Raw genomic sequence first — 18,294 nt, forward strand, 5'->3', positions numbered from 1 at the left:
ATATTCATTAACACTGCTGTCGGAATCACGATTCGTTCACACCGTTCGGTCCATACGGTGACCGTTTACTTTTGGTTCATGTCTGACACTGATTGGTCGGTCAGTATTCGCCACTGTTATTCCACTGCGAGCCGAGCCAGCACGCTGCGGCGCATCGGCTACGCTGCCGCTCCGAATGCTGCGTCCGCACATACCAGCACCACGGGCAAAGTCTGCTGCTGCCTGCCCCTCACAGTGCGCCGCACCAACACGCGCGCTCTGAGAACAGCGAGCCGTGCCTCACAGTGCACATGCATCCTGCGTGCGCTCCGGCCCCATTTGAGGGTCGCAGTCGGCACATCTTCTCGGTCGCCTCCCGCTACCTCTGAACCGCGCACCGAGGCGCGAGAGGAAGACGCGCAATGCGTCCTAGCCGGTGCCGTGGCTAGCTGAGAGCACTGGGGCGCTGTTCACGGTCGGCACAGCCTCCCTCCCGCTGCCCACCTGCCGCCGCCCACCTGCCACCCCACTTTCGCCGCCGTCCCTGCTGCCATCTTCATTTGGGTCCTAGCCTCAACGCCCGGGACGCGTACTTTCAGTGATATGCAGGCAGCCGCCCCGCCGCCCACGCCGCTGCTATGCGAGTACCGGTGTCCGTACGGCCAACAGCCACTGCACCACCGCTGCCACCGTCTCTTCTGTACTGTGAGTTTTGATATGCGCTGAGGCCTTGCAGCCATTTATCCAGAGAAGAACTTAGAGATCAGTAACTAATAGCATAGGTTTTGTGCCTTATACAGTTACTGCCTTCTGTTTGGACCAGACTTTATTTACAAGAACGACTTGAACTTTAAATTTTAGTGAGTCTGATTACCATGAGGTATGCTGAATTCCTATATATGAGCCTCAGATGTATGTTAGGTGAATGTTAGTTTAAAAATACACTTCTGTTGAATATGTGTACTGCCATAAATTTCTTATCCTTGTTTTAAACTCTGTTGTCGTCGAGGTATGTCATGCCTAGTTGTTGTGATGAGAAGTTTTTTACGATTTTTTTTTTTTTTTTTTTTTTGAGAACTTTAAGCACGACCATCTCTAGGGACATGCAGCTTCCGCAATATGTTTGGCAACCACAGAGAATACCAGCTGTTCATGGCATTTTCTTCCGTTTGGTTTTTTTCTTTCACCTTTCCTATAAGATTCATTTCCCCGCACTATGATGAAAGTATGTTCCTTCACCTTGCTCCACAGAAGTGAGCGCTTTAAAGGTTCTGTAACACCCTGTGCCATCATACCGCGTCTGTAAGGTTTCCGAAATCTTTGGCGCACTAAGGAATGAACTTCTTCTACCTTCTCTTTCATTTCTTTCTCGTCTCTCTGCATTGTCTTTTCCAGCCATTTACTCTTTACCTGTCCATGCCCCCTGCTTTTCGTAAGTGGTAGTTCCTTGATTGGTTAACTCAATGCACGAAGCTACAATGTATTACGTGATGTACAGTAATAAGAATTATCATCATGAAAGAGAATTGATGTGTTCCATCCCTGTAAGTTGATAAAAGAGGATAGATTACTTCCGGCTGTTAACCCCTAGAGGGCAGCGAAGTTTTGTTGATATGAGGATACGTAATACGTTGTTTTATTGAGGTTATTTGTGAGCAGACACGAGGTCATGTGGTCATGTGGTTGAGGATAATTACGTACAGGCAAGAGTTTCTGTGTAAGTTGTTTTCAGTTATGTTAAATGGGCTGTTTTATGCTGCCACCCCAGAGGTCAGTGCAGAACCGTTAGCCATGATTCACTTTACCATGCAGCGAGTTTCCAGTTGAGACAACGGTTTTTTAGTCATCTAAATTGCGGCCTATGTTCCCAGTGAACGCTTACTATAAAGCAGAGACCGCATGGCGCAAACACGTGGACTGGCACAGTTGTCGCCTTGCGATAAGCCAGTGACGCCCCCAAGCACTACCAATTGTCTCCCTCATTTTGTCTGGTCTGTCATAAATGATGTCTAATTTTCATTTCATTTATAAGTCATTTATTGAATGTTTTGAGTGACAGATTACTGAGAGTATTATATGGAGTATAAATATTAAGCGGTTGTAAGTAACCATTCAAAGTTTTAAGTGAATGATGGCCCAATACCTCTTTGTATTATATGAAAAGTTTAGATGTTCCTGAAGATTTTGAGGTCTTTAAAGGTACGCTCTCCCAACTACTGTATAAGTATTTATCATTTAATGTATTACGCTACTTGCATTTTTCAGCTTTGTTGCAGAATTTTAGTATCATATTGTCCGCCCCCAGTAGCTGAGTGATTAGCGCGACAGAATGTCAATTCTAAGGGCCCGGCTTCGATTCCCAGCTGGATCAGAGATTTTCTCCGCTCCAGGACTGGGTGCTGTGTAATCCTGATTATCATCATTTCATCCCCATCGACGCCCAAGTCGCCGAAGTGGCCTCAAATCGAAAGACTTGCACCCGGTGAACGGTCTACCCGACGGGAGGTCCTATTCACACGATTTTAATAAAAGTATTGTACTGTAATTCACTTTACGTTCTCCACTATCGACAATGATTTTGTTTTGTCTTTCGAAAGAATGCATCAAGTTCACCCTACTAAGGTTTTTCTACAATGCTAGATTTTACAAGCATGACCATCCATACGGTGTTTATTCTATTTGTCTTTTATTATTCAATAGATTGTGATACTTCGGATTTTCATCTAACTTATGGAACTAATGCTCCACTGCTTTGCAGATGAGCTAAGTCTACTGTCGTTTTAGAAGCATTTATGTCCCTGTTTTCTTTCAAGATGCCAAACATTAGAAAATGATGAGGAGTTTTTTATTCTCATACCGCTGACCAGACTGTAGCTCTGAGGGGAGTTTGGAAGCAAGCATCCTCCAGCGGACGGAACGCGACGTGGAAGCACATCGCAATAACGAAGCGCGCCGTTATGGGGTGTCTTCCCGTGCACCGCCATATTGTTTGGTGGCGCTCTGCATTTCCGTGCCTCCTTCAAGGTATAGTACCACCATACCACTTCCGTCTAGTCTGAAGCATCTTAAGAACCATCTACCTGCTCCATTTCCTAATTCTTAAATGGTTTCACCATTACGTACCCACCACAGCCCTGGATTCTAGATATGTTGCACTACAGCAACACTCCCATTACATAAGATTCCCCTTCAGTTGTGATACACGATTTTGTGAGTTAGCGATTCTGGAATCCCATTATGCGCCATGTTCGTGCCAAGAGCCAGACTGGTATGATTAGAAGAAAGAGAAGCACCCAAGTTATCTAGGATACTCAATAGAGAAGAGTCGAACATGCCCTGAAGTCGATAAGATGTGCGCTACCTTCTCGCTGCAGAGTGGTAAGTGAAATAGGTTTTGTGATAGGATAAAAGTAATTAAGTTTCACCCAAGTGAGTGGAGAACAGTAGTTCGCACCCCATGTTCAGATGTACACAAGTATCGCTCTTGTTCACCCTACTTCTTACGAAATAATTTAATAATGAAGTGGAGATGTTACTAGTGTGCACGGAAATCGACACTGCTACCATATGCATGCAGTGGTTCGCCGTGTGTTTAGGAAGTGAGAGACACCAGTTTGTTTATTCAGTCACATCCACAATGTCATAAGATTGAAGCACCCACTGAAATAAGCAATAGATTGTTCATAATTATCATCCATGACGTGATGTCATCACCCAAGTGTACTTACGCGTTATCTTGTTGGAAATATAGTCAGCAAGAGACTTCCACGCTAATGAATAAAACTTTTATTGTACAACGTCGCAGTAATTTGCGGCCCTCTGTTTTCGTAGCTCACCCTGTTACTTAATGGATTCTGGGTATTTTGTAATGGTTAACTCCCACGAGCCGTAATCGCCCCTATGGAGACAGAATTCAGTTCCTCCCTCGCCCATGCATTACACTGGGTTACTGCCATTGCTCTGAGTTGCTCCTCTATTTGTTCCACCCTTAATAATTACTTGGTACCTCCCTCCTCCAGGGCCGTGTACCTTACACAATGTGGTTAGCGCCCATAGGGCGCCCAGCTGATTCTTAAACTGATCGCCTACCTATCTCTTTCATCCACACTTCATTGACACTTCACGAGGCTCGCCTTCGTTTACACCCTGGTTGGTAGTCAATGCTACTCGGACATATTGCCTCCCCCCAGAGGGAGGGGGAAGGACATGACATCCTCCCACACTACCTAGAATTTCTCTGTTGTCGTCTGCCCCAGTCACCATGGTACCATTCTCATTCAGTCTACAGACCTTCTCGGCTCCTCCAGCCGCATACCTTAACATATCCACCCATTTTTGCCCAGACCCTTGTATGGAAACTTGTTGAATGATGATACAACTGCAGCAACACTGCTTCCATCTTCTCTTTCCCTGGCGTGAGGGTTAAGCAAAGCTGTTCTGCAACACTGCTCCCCTCTTCTCTTCCCTGGCATAGGAGTTAAGCACAACTGTTTTTCAACCAACAGCACAAACATACATTCACACACTAGTAGCTCTGGATATCTGACACTGTTCACCCACACTAACACAACCTACTGTCGAGACTATGTGACTGTGATAGTCCCGGGCAACGAGATGCCCTACTTCCAAAGCAGAAAGCACGTTGTTTGTGGCTCATTTTACTGTGTGGCCCACAAGCCACTCGAGAACTTTTCTCCGAATCCCACCATCCATCTTCGTATAATATTAGTAATTACCTGCACTCATAAGCGAATATGCTACACGATGGTTGCGTCGCAACTGACTCACACTTGTGCCCCACAGACCATTTATGTTGTTCTTTAAGGACATCGCACACCCCCAAGATGCTACGTAGCCGATTCACTACCGGTTAACTAAGACCAGACCTGTTTCTCCCCAGAGTAAACTCAGTTTAGTAGAGGCCAAATTTCGTTGACTTGGTTCCTTACTCTCCTGCTAGGCTGGCGGTAGGCGGCCAATTCTGCTGTGGAGGTCCCTGTGGATGGTGCGTCCTACTGCCGTGTCAGTCGTTGCAGATACTTTTTTGCCCCCTCCCCCCTCTTTTATCTTACCCTACTGCTGGGTCAACGTCTCTATTCTATTTTTTCCTTTCCTCTGTTAGGGTAGGGTGCCCTTGCTATGCCTTCTGGCAGGACCACAAGAACTAATATAGCACTGTATATTAGACACGCTTTTCCAGCCATTGTATAGAGGTATCGCTCCTCCCTTGACTATAGTGGCCCATTAGCTACGTTCTGAGGTATTACCGTTAGGGAAAATCTGTGTTTTGGCTAGTCAGTCGAGCAAGTGTCCGATCACCCAGTAGACATGTGTGTCTGACCTCATATCTCTGTACCCTGCAGCAAGTGGAATTATCACTGCTGAATCGATCTTATTCTGAAACCCGCTACCTGCACGTCTTCCCGATTGTACCCAATTACTTATTCTTTAATGTGGGCACCCTTCTGGTTCGTCGCGAGCGGGTCGCTCAGTATTGATGGCCAATATGTCGAGCTGTCATGGCGATGCGATCGCGGGCCACTGTCCACGAATATACCGAGATATATCTCTGCATTAACCGCAACATAATTTTCTTATTGGTCAAATCCCTTTTCCTCCTAAGCCACAACATTCATTAGTAAGGCTTACGATTCAGCAAACCACTAAGATCAAAAAATGGTTCAAATGGCTCTAAGCACTATGGGACTTAACATCTGAGGTCATCAGTCCCCCAGACTTAGAACTACTTAAACCTAACTAACCTAAGGATACCACACACATGCATACCCGAGGCAGGATTCGAACCTGTGATCGTAGCGGCTGCGCGGTTCCGGACTGAAGCGCCTAGAACTGTTCCGCGACTGTGACCGGCACCGCGAATTCCACCTACGCATCGATTACAGGCATTGATTAATGCAACCCCGCATTTTTACACTCATGCTGATCAGGATGACGAGTAAGCCTTTTTTCAGCACGACCATACCCTCCTCCTTCTCCCACTGCCCCATTGCTACTAACTTATACTCCTGCCGTTCTTTGGGATTGCCAGTTTAGATTGCCCAGTGACATAGTGCGCATTTGACATTTAAGTTAACCACCTACTTTTCACCCGCCACTACAACCTCAGGTAATTACTTACTGCTTTTTCATCCACTGTAATACTTCCCTTTTGTAACATAACCACCAGCTGGAGCTAAGAAGATTAATTCGTGTTTATAGGTACTCAAGCCTGACCACCGCCACTCTCTACTACCACCTGCCGCCACGACGCCCACTATTAGTCTTTTAACGTCTTCCTGTCTTCCTGTGTGCCGACACAATGACATATTACTTCGTGCTCGCTCTTGTTGCTATTGTTGTTGGCCTCTGACCGTTTAGGAATGACCCGTCCAAATCAGGAGCTATGTCCGACCGGTTGAATAATCTGTTGTATATCCACACCAGGCAGTAATTTCTACCAACTTGCAATCATCTGTGCTTCAAAGAACGTTTACTTGAAGATCGCCTTAGCAAGCACACGCCCTTTCCTCCCCACCCCCTCCCTCTTGCCATTTCTTATCCATTGCGCATACCTCTCTGTTCTTTCCCCTCCGACAATACGTGTGTTACGCCTAACATAATAGCTCCTCCATTAACCTGCTAGAGAGAACGGCCATTTAAATTTGTCGATGTCACACGCATACCTCTCCTACCCCGCCGGACGAGCCACGTGCTCTTCTCCCGTCAGTCAGAAGTCTGTTTACAAACAATGTGTGCGCTTCTGTCGCACAGAACCGCATTCGAGCTGTGAACCTTTTCGTACTTTATGATCTGATTGTAAACTCGCTGCATTCTTCACCCTTTTTTTATGTGAAGTTTTATGAAGAGGACGAGGACAGTGTTAGCTGCTTTGTTACTGTGGACACGCATTTGAATTATCTTTAGTAGAGTTTTGCCTCTGTGTTTCTCCATGCATACATCTTTGTTCTACAAGCTTATTTTAGACCATATGACAGTACCTTGATAATGTCAAAACTGTAAACTCGAAGCACAGTTGATGGGACATATATTTTTCTTGAACTTTTTCATTTTAGAGGATAATATAGGGCTGTAACCGATCTTCACTGTCAGTTGACAGTCCTAAAAGTGTTGTTTTGGTCCTGTCCTTCAGAAATTCTTGTTCAAATTTTAGTTATGGAGAACAGTTTGTTAATAACTACCGGAACATGTTTGCAGAACATTATGGTTTAGTGGCACTATTGGGAAAAACATTAAATCCGTGTGTAACATGTTGAGCACTAACTTACGAGAAACATTGATTATAGGTCGAAACTTCCCCTTCGTATGTAAAGGAAGACTGTGCTGGTAAACTTCCACGTCATTTGATACGAAAACAGCTGAGTAAAACTGAACGTACTCAGACAGTTTTCTCTTTACTTATTCTGATCATTTCTAAACTGACACATAATATTTTAACGCAACGCAGTTGGATTTTAATAATCCCTACAAAAGAATGGCCATAACTAACAGTAACCTATACCTTTCATGAATCACTTACCTCGCAAAAATCTTCATTACTCGAACTACTGCAACACAGAGAGTGCCAATACTGCCAGCTAAGCAAATGATTCTAGCTACTGAAGGCACTAGCTACTGATAGGCATAGTTATCAAATGAAAGATTTTGATAGAGAACAAAAAATGTATTTGCCTTAATAGTGTTCAAAAATCGTAATGTATATATACATATATAAATTCTTGGCATCTATTTTGACAAATTTCCTTTTTCTGACGGACACACGTCCAGATCGTCTGCTCATATTAACATCTCAAAACTCTGACATCTCTCTCCCCACATCCACCACTGCTGGCGGCTCATCTCGAACTAGCCAACGCTACACGCTGTTCACATCCAACAGCCCAACACTACACTAGGGAATATTCCAACAGTGAGTACCACTAGCAAGAGACTGCACACAGCACAGTCAGCGATTTTCATACAGAGCGTTACGTGGCGTCACCAGCATAAAAGCCTGAACAGCCTGCTTACAAGCTTCCTATTATGAGACCTATAGCATTTGTTGTACAAACCAGAAACCAATCAGACCACAACGTGGTCACATTTCAACACTGTCAATTTTTATTTGCCTTACTTTTAACTAATTAATTTACATGTAAAACCAAGTGATGCACGTGAGCAGTACTATCCCATGAGGAAATTTAAAGTCGTTTTTAAATCATTAAGTGTGTCTTATCTTGGGATTTTCTGAGATTTAAAGTACTTTAAAGTGAGAAGGTAGCACTTTGGTATTAGATATTCATGGATTTTGATGAGTAGCCTTTGTTATCCCCTGAATTCATCCATAATTCCAGTATTTTACAATAAAACTTTTGTACCTTGTATTTTCACATGGAGTAATGCGGTTAAAGATTTTCATGCGGTTTATGGAAATAACTGCGTCCTCCATTCTACTGAAATGTTTTAGTATTTTGTAGCATGTGAAACTTTGTGCAACTATTACCTGTATCTAATATGTGGAGGCTACAGGACCATTGTAGGTTCGTTATCACTCTTTTTAAATGTGCTTCACCCAGTTCTTACACAATTAACGATTGCGTTCTGCTGATTTATTGTTTTTTACCCAAATACTTTGACTAGCCTAGGACTGAGTATTCTGTCAAGTTGGGGATGCATTTCATTTTTGGCATTAGTTCCACTATCTAGCAATGAGATTAATATTTGCCAAAAAAGACAAACAGCACCTGTAGATCATTAAAAGGTCTGTGCTGATTCAGTTCCGCCACCATCTACTCCCCATGACAACGAGTTTGTACTGCAACAGCAGATTAATAACAGATTTTTTTTTCCTGTAACTAACAGATATCATAATAGTTCGTTCCTCTTTTGTGAAGCTTTCTGGAATAATTTTAACATCGTATATATTAAGATCTAATTATATGGACAGTAATGATTTCAACTATTGCAGGAGATATTTCATTGTAATTTGAAAAGTTAATATTTCATTATTTCCTTAACTCATGAAATTTGATAAACTTAACTGCATGTAACTCCCCTCGCACTTACATACACTAAATGAAATACTGTAACAGATTCCTCTAATAGTATTAATGCACCTACTAGGGCAAACGGTCTTTCAGAGGAGTGACTGACGCCGCTATGTAAACAATGTTTGTCACCACTTCTCTGGAAGGGGAAGGGATGTACGCGGTGACAGCCAGTCAAGGAATATTTTGAGGAATTGGTTTGAAAAATTTATTTCAAAGACCCAGTAAAATCCTTACGAATTTTCTCCCAGTGTAACTTACGCTGTCCCTACGTGACACAATCGCCTGTCGTGCAAAACCGAGGCAGTTCTGTCCAGTTAAAGCTGCTGACTAAAGACGATCTGAGACCTCTGCCGAAACTGCTAGCGAATTCACGCCATTGGTTTTAGCCAATAGCGTGTGTGGGATACAGGTCACGTGTGTGGACGCTGGAGTGTTCTGCGGTGCGTAACACAGTTGCCTCTCTCTCTTGCAATCCAGACCTCGAGAAGAACAGACGTCTTTTTGGGAGACAGAACCTCTGGCTCTGCTTTTCTCGACCGGCCACCAAAGTAAGTTAACATGAACCGCTGCCCGTTCCGTTGCCCATTTCAATTAATTGTTCGACCTCCTAGGCTGGCTAAGACCTAGTAACTTCCGACCCTAGACGCGCCCTTTGTACACCGTACATTGAAATATGTATACCCCCCTTATTGTACATAATTTCCTGTTCCGTCATTTAACGGTAGCCCTGGATGGCCACTCTCAAGTCCTGACCACTCGACCTCCTGCACACTGTCATCACGAGGCGTATGTAACAACCGTCTCCCCCCTTCCTTGACCCTATACATTAACAATCCCTTGCTTGAAATAGAATTGTTCAGGGTAAAACACTTCTTCACACAACCTTTGTACCAGTAGTTTTCTAAGAACGCCTGTTCACATTCATCGTTAAGTCCGACTAGATTTGCGTGCATTGGTTGCCCTTAGTGCACCTTCTTGAATATAACCTGATGCAAAGTTTATCTTCTGTGCTTCAGTCCAGTTCCTTGGCGTATCTCACCTGAAGCTTCGCACGATCGCTACGGGATGTACCGTCCTCTTATAGGGATTAAATGTCTGAAATTGCCGATATTGGAGCAATTTCTCTTCGATAATAGGTGTAGAATACATGTATTGGCCCGTAGCGGCTTCTTGTGGACTATATGGGGAATATAATATGGCGAATACACGTTTCGATTTCTGTAACTGGGTGCCTCGCCCGACGTTTGTGGTCGTGCAGCTTGATATACCTATACCGCCCCTCGAAACTCTTCTAGCTTTCCTTTAAGCCTTTTAATAGATTCCTCAACTTGCTGCTCCCATTTCACAAAGTCAGAACCTAGCCGAGTCTGAACTTCTTCTAAACCTTTCTTAAAGAAATTTTCTTCTGCCAATTTACCCGGGGACGACGATGAGACAAGAGATTTTACACCATCTTTGGTCGCCTGATTCAGCTGCTATTCCTTCGCCTTTGCCCATTTATCGATCTCCTCCGAAAGGTAACGCTTATGCACCTCAAAATTTTCTTTGATTTTATCGTCCAATCCTGAGAAAATATTTTGCACAATTTTGCTAACAATCGTTTCTTCTACCCGATTCTGTTGACTCATAATTTCTTATGCACTATTATCCATCTTTTCGATCTCTTTCGGAAATTTGTCCGGAACCTGTCGCAACTCACGTAACTCATTCGACAAGGCCTCTTGCTTGCTATCGTCTCTTGCATTTCGTTTTGTTTTTGCACGATCAGCAGAATTAATCAAGCTATGTCTGGATTTCAGACTGCGGTTATGCCTTCTGAAAGACTTGAATTTTCTTATTGTTTTGCTCTTGTGGCAAGTTTGACTGCGCGTGTGCCACGAGTTACTGTGCTTGTGCCTCGGTGGACTTTGCCTGCCCTATATGAGGCATATTATCGGATAGCAAAACAAGCTACTGCACAATAGCAGGTGCTGAAGATCCAGCTAGATCCAGCACCGCATTTGTGGGATCGTCTATAGCGTCCGTTAGATTAGCTGACTGCATTTAGCTTTCTTGTTCCGCTTGCATTTTAAACTGAGCCCGAGTTAAGACAATGAAATGCTGTCAGCATGTTCGTAAACTGCTTTTCTGATTAACAGCAAGCTGTACTGATTTCCCAGGATACAAAGTGCCCTACGAGTTACGAAACACCGAATAATGTTTCGCGCCACAAGCAAGAGAGGTGTTAAAATAACCAAAGAATTAAACGTACCTTTCCCATTCATTAAATTATAATTTTCCGTAAACAATTTTCCTAGCTACATTCAATTATACCTCATTCTCTTCTATGGGATGAAATGTTATCAGAATTAACCAAATTTCGTTCGGTATTCAGGATGGCAGCTTGCAGCAATGCCACTAATTAATGTTCTGCTGCGATCCTGCTCTCCACAATTCTAAATCCTTGTACACGTAAAGTTCCATGTTATATCCACAGAGTTTTCACGACTCCGAGAGAATCTGTCTCCTGCAGACATAATGAGTCTTACAGCCACATAAATAACTTCCTTATATAAAAAAAGGAGTAAGTGAAATCATCAGACCCGGTTGTAGTCATTGCATTACGTGATGTATCCCATACCGGAGTCCCTTATCAGATGTAGTCATGATAGTATTATTCCGGTTCTTTAACCTAGAAAATAGGAATAAATAGTCCATAGAACAAATTAAATGAGAAGGAATGTAAGGAAATGCCACTGTGGCGTGAATTAACAAAATGTACTTAACCTTTTCCTTGTCTGATGTACCAGTGTGGCATGGTGGGTATGGCAAACAAACAGGGTGTGTCTGCAGACAAAGGAATAAAAATAACCTTCCATAATTGCAGGAACACCTTAATCCATTTACTATTACGGATAGTCATGTAGGTGAAGGGTATTAATTTCATGATTCTATTAATTATTTTACAATTCACTTTGTTATCAAACATCTTTCACCAAAAATGTGAACTAAAAATCACCAGATTGATAAAGGAAAGCATTCATTCTGGAAGGAGACAGAAACCGTTTTCGCTATAACGTTAGTTAAAGACGATACCTTCAATCCATTTGTGGCCCCCAGTTGTACCTCTGTTCAAAAAGACAAGGGAAAAAGACGTAAGGTCCACCCATGCTAATTAACCACATAATTGTAAAACATTCCCTCTTCAAAATAACGTTGTAAACATACAGAATTGTGAGCAAAAATTCAAAACGGTAAACTTCCCTCTAATATTAATATCATTGAATCCTTTCTTACACAGTTGTTACAAGAAAAATACTGTGCGCACAGAAAACGTGTATGCAAAATGTGGGAATCTTTGAGTATCCTTTGTGACATGAAAACATGTGTAATAAACCGTTTGTTTTGTTTCAGTGGCACAGGTTATTGTATTACACAAAACAGGTGTATCCCGTAATGGTATGTATACAACGTGCGTAATTTTGGCATAAAAATATAAATGCAGTTGCATAAAATATGCGAAATTCGATATGGAATAAACAGTAATTAGTTGTGCGTCTGAAATAAAATTCAGAACAACGAAGTAAAGCACTTTTACACCAGAAATAAAACTTTGATATCACCCAACAACTCTGTCGTGTTCACTTTTGGCACATGAGTGATCCCGGTAGGCTCTATCATATGAGTTATTGATGAAGCAAGACGTTCAGTTCAGGCGAAGACCATGAGCTCATTGGCCCTCATCATGATGTAGATGGGCGGTCATCTTTCCTCTAACGTGACGGTCGTCTGGGAACAGATCCATTGTTGTGCTCTGCGACATTGTGGCAGCGAGTGTTCAAGTGATGATGAGACACAAGCTACTGCGTGAGGTCGCAGTTTCGTCATGGTTTCAGTCAAGGTAAACGTCTGTTTAAGAATTATACCTCTTACGGTATTCGTCCGCGTTGTTTGCCCTATAGATGTGCGCTTCTTTGCTGATTTGCTACAGTGAGATGCGAAATCACTCAGTCACGAGCAAAACTAAATTAGAATTATTGAATTGATATCCTTGAGTGTTTGATGAGTTAGGAATGCTGTTTAACGCTGATAGCACAGGAATGTACTCTACAAGACAAGAAAATATGATGTGGTACCAATTGTGCCTTTGCACAGTGCTGCTAGTGGTACAGACTAGTCACATATGTTGAGTTAGGAATGCTGTTTAACGCTGATAACACAGGAATGTACTCTACAGGACAAGAAAATATGATGTGGTACCAATTGTGCCTTTGCACAGTGCTGCTAGTGGTACAGACTAGTCACATCATTTTCCTCCGAAAAGTAAAAGATGTTATACATATTCTGTGAGTCATTCTCCATAAACACATGCAGAGTTACAATTTAATGTCCATTCTCGGTTACAGTGGAAAGAGAGCGGAAAGTCAGGTACATGTCTTCTCTGTGTTGTGGTGAGAGATTGCCTGCGTTGACAACGCAGGAGTAGCGTCCACTGTTTCAGGACGGGCTATGTTAGTGTCAGTGATGGTGTGTCTCGCGCCAGTAAAACGCCTGGCTGTGCTGACGTTTACGAGCTGCAAACCGACGTCAGGTGACCATACCCACCCAGTTCACAGAACACCTGGTAGCACGAGGTGCAACTATTCTTCTATTATAAAAGTACCTCTAAGCTGTGTGCTACCCCTGCTTACTCTCATATCACATGCTTACTCTCATTTCACTTGCTTTCTTTTTTTTTTATTTTCGGTCGCAGAACCGTCTGAGCCTCCGATTCGAACCCTCCACTTGGGTCTGTGCCAAATGTCACCTGTCGCTCCTATCGACGATGCCAGAGATGGTGAGTTCTGCCTTCATCTCGTCACCAACTGTAGTGTATTTAATCTAATCTTCCTAAACATTGTTGAGTCCTTTATAAACATTTTGATTGAACTTATCTCCAGCTTTCACCATCTTCAGTTACCTATAACGATTTGAGTTTCAGTGCTTTGTATTAGGACCTGGAGCTCTGGTTCTTTCCCAAAACAGCTACGATAGTTTACAACTACCCTCTTCCTGACGATGTGTTTTACCTACCACCGGTTTTGAATACGTATTTTCTCCAAGAAATCGAGGGCAATTGAAGTCACCACCAGCAATAATCGTTTCAATTGTGTACCTACCTGAGACTCAGCTGTATCATTTGAGTCGGCGGTCGATAAATGGAACCAATTATTACTTTCAGCTAGCTGCCTAAAACCGAAAATAATCTCTTCTGATCCAAAGTAACACACATCTTTAACACTGACATGAGCCAACACCGGCACTTGGCTGCAATCTCTTGTCTTCATGACATTCATTCTACATCTGGAATAACTCTTCTTGGTATGCACACAGAGTGAACAATGAATTTCTTCCCCATTACACACCTGATGATGGAGCTCCCAATAACTTGTAAGCCCAGCCTCTGCGAAAGCTCAGATCTTGTAGACCCAAAGCTTCCTCTGAATGAGGGCGAGGTACTGCATGTGACTTGGGATCTATGTCACAGATAGTGCCCAAAACCTGTTTGTCACATGAACCTGGAAAGCCCTTTGATCTGCCCATGGAAAGTCGTTCAGTGCCTGCCACACGCTGAAACATCCTCCAGCTCGACCATAGGTGAGGGTTCATCCTCAATGAGGGCACTAAATTGGGCAGTGACAGCAGTGGAACGATCAGGGGATATGAGGGATGTGCTGGACATACATGCATCCCCACGTCAGCCCCCAAAGCGATGCTCACTGGCAACAGCCTCAAGCCGTGTGACTGAAGCCAGCACTGCCTGGAGCCACGAGGATTACTAACCCAGCCTGCATCTGAACACAGCAGTCACAGTCCATTTGGGATGCAGTGTGTTAGCACTGTCCTTGTACTTTTGAAATTTATGGACTGAGATGAAATGTTTAAAATGAAATCGTGTTTCATGTCTCACACATGTCCTATGTGGCACTGGCAAACCTCTTCTTTCCTCTTCATTCCTTGAGTTAACAGTGTAATCATTACTGTGATTCTCCCTTCAATTGTCAATTGTTTTCACTAATTTCTCTCGGTAGTACTCGCCTCTCCGTAAATCTACCATAACCATTCTCCAAATCTTCTCTTCTTCATTGTTGGCATTCAGTCACCCATTCCTGGATTCTTTTAAAAAGTAGATACAGAACCTCAGTAGATTCTCGAAACGACTGTGTGTTTGTGATATCTGATACTGCTTATACCTTTCGTACTTCGTGATATAATGGCTAACAGCTAGTTATCTTTAACTGATCTGTGGCTTCCCATAGTCTCCTATCAATTTTTCTGCCATACAACCAGCACGCTGCTCCACTTCACCAGTACTTATTTCCTGATTCTTTTGCTAATCATACACAGGTTCGAGATTTCACTTTAGGAAAGGAATTTGTTCCACCTCTAAAGCCATTTTCTGAAACCTATGTGAATATTTTGCCAACTCTTCACTAGTTTCTATCTCTTCTTTCGAACTCTTGCTCATCTCGCTTGTCTCCTTGTCAGCTTTTCTCAAGAGGTCTAGAGTTCCGACATATTCATCCCTTGACCCAGATCGCCTACCTGGTGAAAGGCACACAAGCTTAATTCAGTATACTATTATGTGATGGGGTATTTATTATTATCATCACTGTTTTGAAATTAATAATTTTAGTGCCGCACCAATGTGTGGTGAAATGAATTTGCCCTTTTCTTCACTGTTATAACTTCTCGCACCTCCTAATTCCCTGCTTTCTGTTGGCACTGTTTCCATCCCTTTCACGCTCAGACCTGACTGTTCCGTCGACAAAAAAAATTGTCTGTTCTTCTGTTGTCTCAATTCCTCAAGTATCTAAATGTTGCTCTATCGCTGCTATCTGATTAATCTTAAATTGGTCCCTTCCTAATCCGGTTTTGTTTGTCATCCTCATTCAGTTAATTAACTAAGCCAACACTCTCATATTGTGAGGTGTCAGGCAAATCCAACACCTTCCATGAAAACCGTGACATGATAGCAAATCTGGCAGTATGTCACATAGCTCCAAGTAAATCCTGACATTAAATTAACCAAAGTAATACGATCAACGAGTAAGCAACTGGAATATCACAGACTAACACAATCGCCAAGAGCAGCCCCCAGCCCATGTTATAGATAGAGCCTTCCTGATGAACAGGATAGATCTTACGATAAGACTAAAAGGGCCACACCAGCTGCATGTTTTAGCGTGAGACTATACGCGTCTTTGTTATGTTGCAAACATTGAAACCATTGCCCCACCATGAAAAGTATAACATTTCCCATTGGATAGGCAGAATTTTTGTAGATGGAGCTTAAGGTTAAAATTGGGACCCTGATTGGTCAGTTGAAAACACAGCCAGATACATTTTTCTTAAACCCACTTCAGACGCTGCCCAACCACCGACAAGGTAATGAACGCACGTGGTCGGCCGGGGTGGCCAAGCGGTTAAAGACGCTACAGTCTGGAACCGCGCGACCGCTACGGTCGCAGGTTCGAATCCTGCCTCGAGCATGGATGTGTGTGATGTCCTTAGGTTAGTTAGGTTTAAGTAGTTCTGAGATCAAAGGACTGATGACCTTAGAAGTCAAGTCTCATACTGCTCAGAGCCATTTGAACCATTTTTTGAACGCACGTGATGCCGCGTAAGAGCGCATAAGGCTTCACTCAGAACTGCAGAGGTCTCATCTGTTACATCCCCTTTTACGTAATACTAGTGTCGATCGTCAATTAAACCTCATGGTATTCACATTTGCTACTTGAAGTTAAAATCTGAAACGCGATGATTTTACTCTCATATAATTATTGAGAAGCCACATCAGCCACTGTAATTTACGACAAGTTAAATAAGTAATTAAAGATAATAGAGGGTCGCTGTAGACCATACTTGATAGTTTTTTCTTTTATGAAACTTAATTAAAACGTAGATTATAGATGTGATATGGCATAGATCATCCTTCGATCCGTTATAGAACTTGGAAACCCATTCAGGGAATATTCGTTCACATTTTTGTTGAACATAGTTGGTTTATATCGTCCTGTATTAAAATATTTCCTTTCATCAACAGCGCAATTTATAAATAAATGTTCTGTGAGTAGAATAAAAATTGCAATGGTGAACTTAACTGCTTTCAGGACGTTATTTTACCAGCTAACTAAAAATAGGAAAGCCTTGAACCCCTTCTTCTAAATTTAGTTAGTGTTAAGATTATTTTACAGAGAGTGCAGTGGACCTGACGCTGCAGTCATTAAGTATTTGATTAGATCATCGCTAGTCTCACTGAACTCTTATGAACACCACATGCCATGTGTGGTCTGGCGTCTCCTTACCAGCAACAGGTCCCAGGTCCAAACTAGCCAATTCCCTAAAAAACAAGCTCAGAGCGTCATTGCGCTAAAGTGGTAGGGAGACACGACTTAGAACTAACAGACACCATGCACAATGTTAGAGAATGGCGACCCTGCCAGGATGGTAAAATACCATGTTTGAGGGTCGACCACATGCCTCACTAGGTCAGAAAAATATCCTGTTGAAAAATTTTCGTGACAAGTAATTTTTCTAAAAGGTATAGATCTTTAAAAACAGTAGCTGCAGAGATAGATAGTAAGAAAGTATTCAATAGAAAGTGAGACACTCTAGCAGAGACAATAGCATAATTAAGTTATGAATTTTAATATTGTTAGAATTAAGTTATCTCTCCAATGCAAGCACACAGCTGGTTGATACATCGTTGGAGTTGGTTCTGACCCATATCGTAAGAGAATGGATTGTCAGTCTTGGGTATACTAAGTGTCAAGTCGTGTGAGCAAAATGTTTATGAAACGCGGGAAATCGTATGAGCGCATGTTAACGCGAAGTAGGGCGCGTGAATTGCTTTTAAAACAGAATGTAAGGGAATCGGAAAGATTATCAATGGCAGATCGAGACACTGACCGAATTGAGATAGAGACTCAGCATGAAGACGGACAGAGAATAGAGGACAGTACAACAGACGATGCAGTATCGCGAGAAATAGGACAGATAACGCACCATAACGAGGATAATGTACGCCAAGCAACAGAAAACGTAGGTCAGCATGCGACAGAGGAGCAGGAAAGTAGAGAGACAGTCAATGAGGAATCTAACTTGCGTCTTGAATATGTAGAACCCATGGTATAAGTAATCAGAGCTCCCTCACAACAGAATTCAAGGAATTCGAGCAGAAACGTGTCACCGCACAGTTCAATGCAATCGGTTGCAAACCAACACTTGAGCAAAAATACAGAGCATA

This window comes from Schistocerca americana, chromosome 3 (genome assembly GCF_021461395.2).
Source record: "Schistocerca americana isolate TAMUIC-IGC-003095 chromosome 3, iqSchAmer2.1, whole genome shotgun sequence".
Taxonomy (NCBI): Eukaryota; Metazoa; Arthropoda; class Insecta; order Orthoptera; family Acrididae; genus Schistocerca; species Schistocerca americana.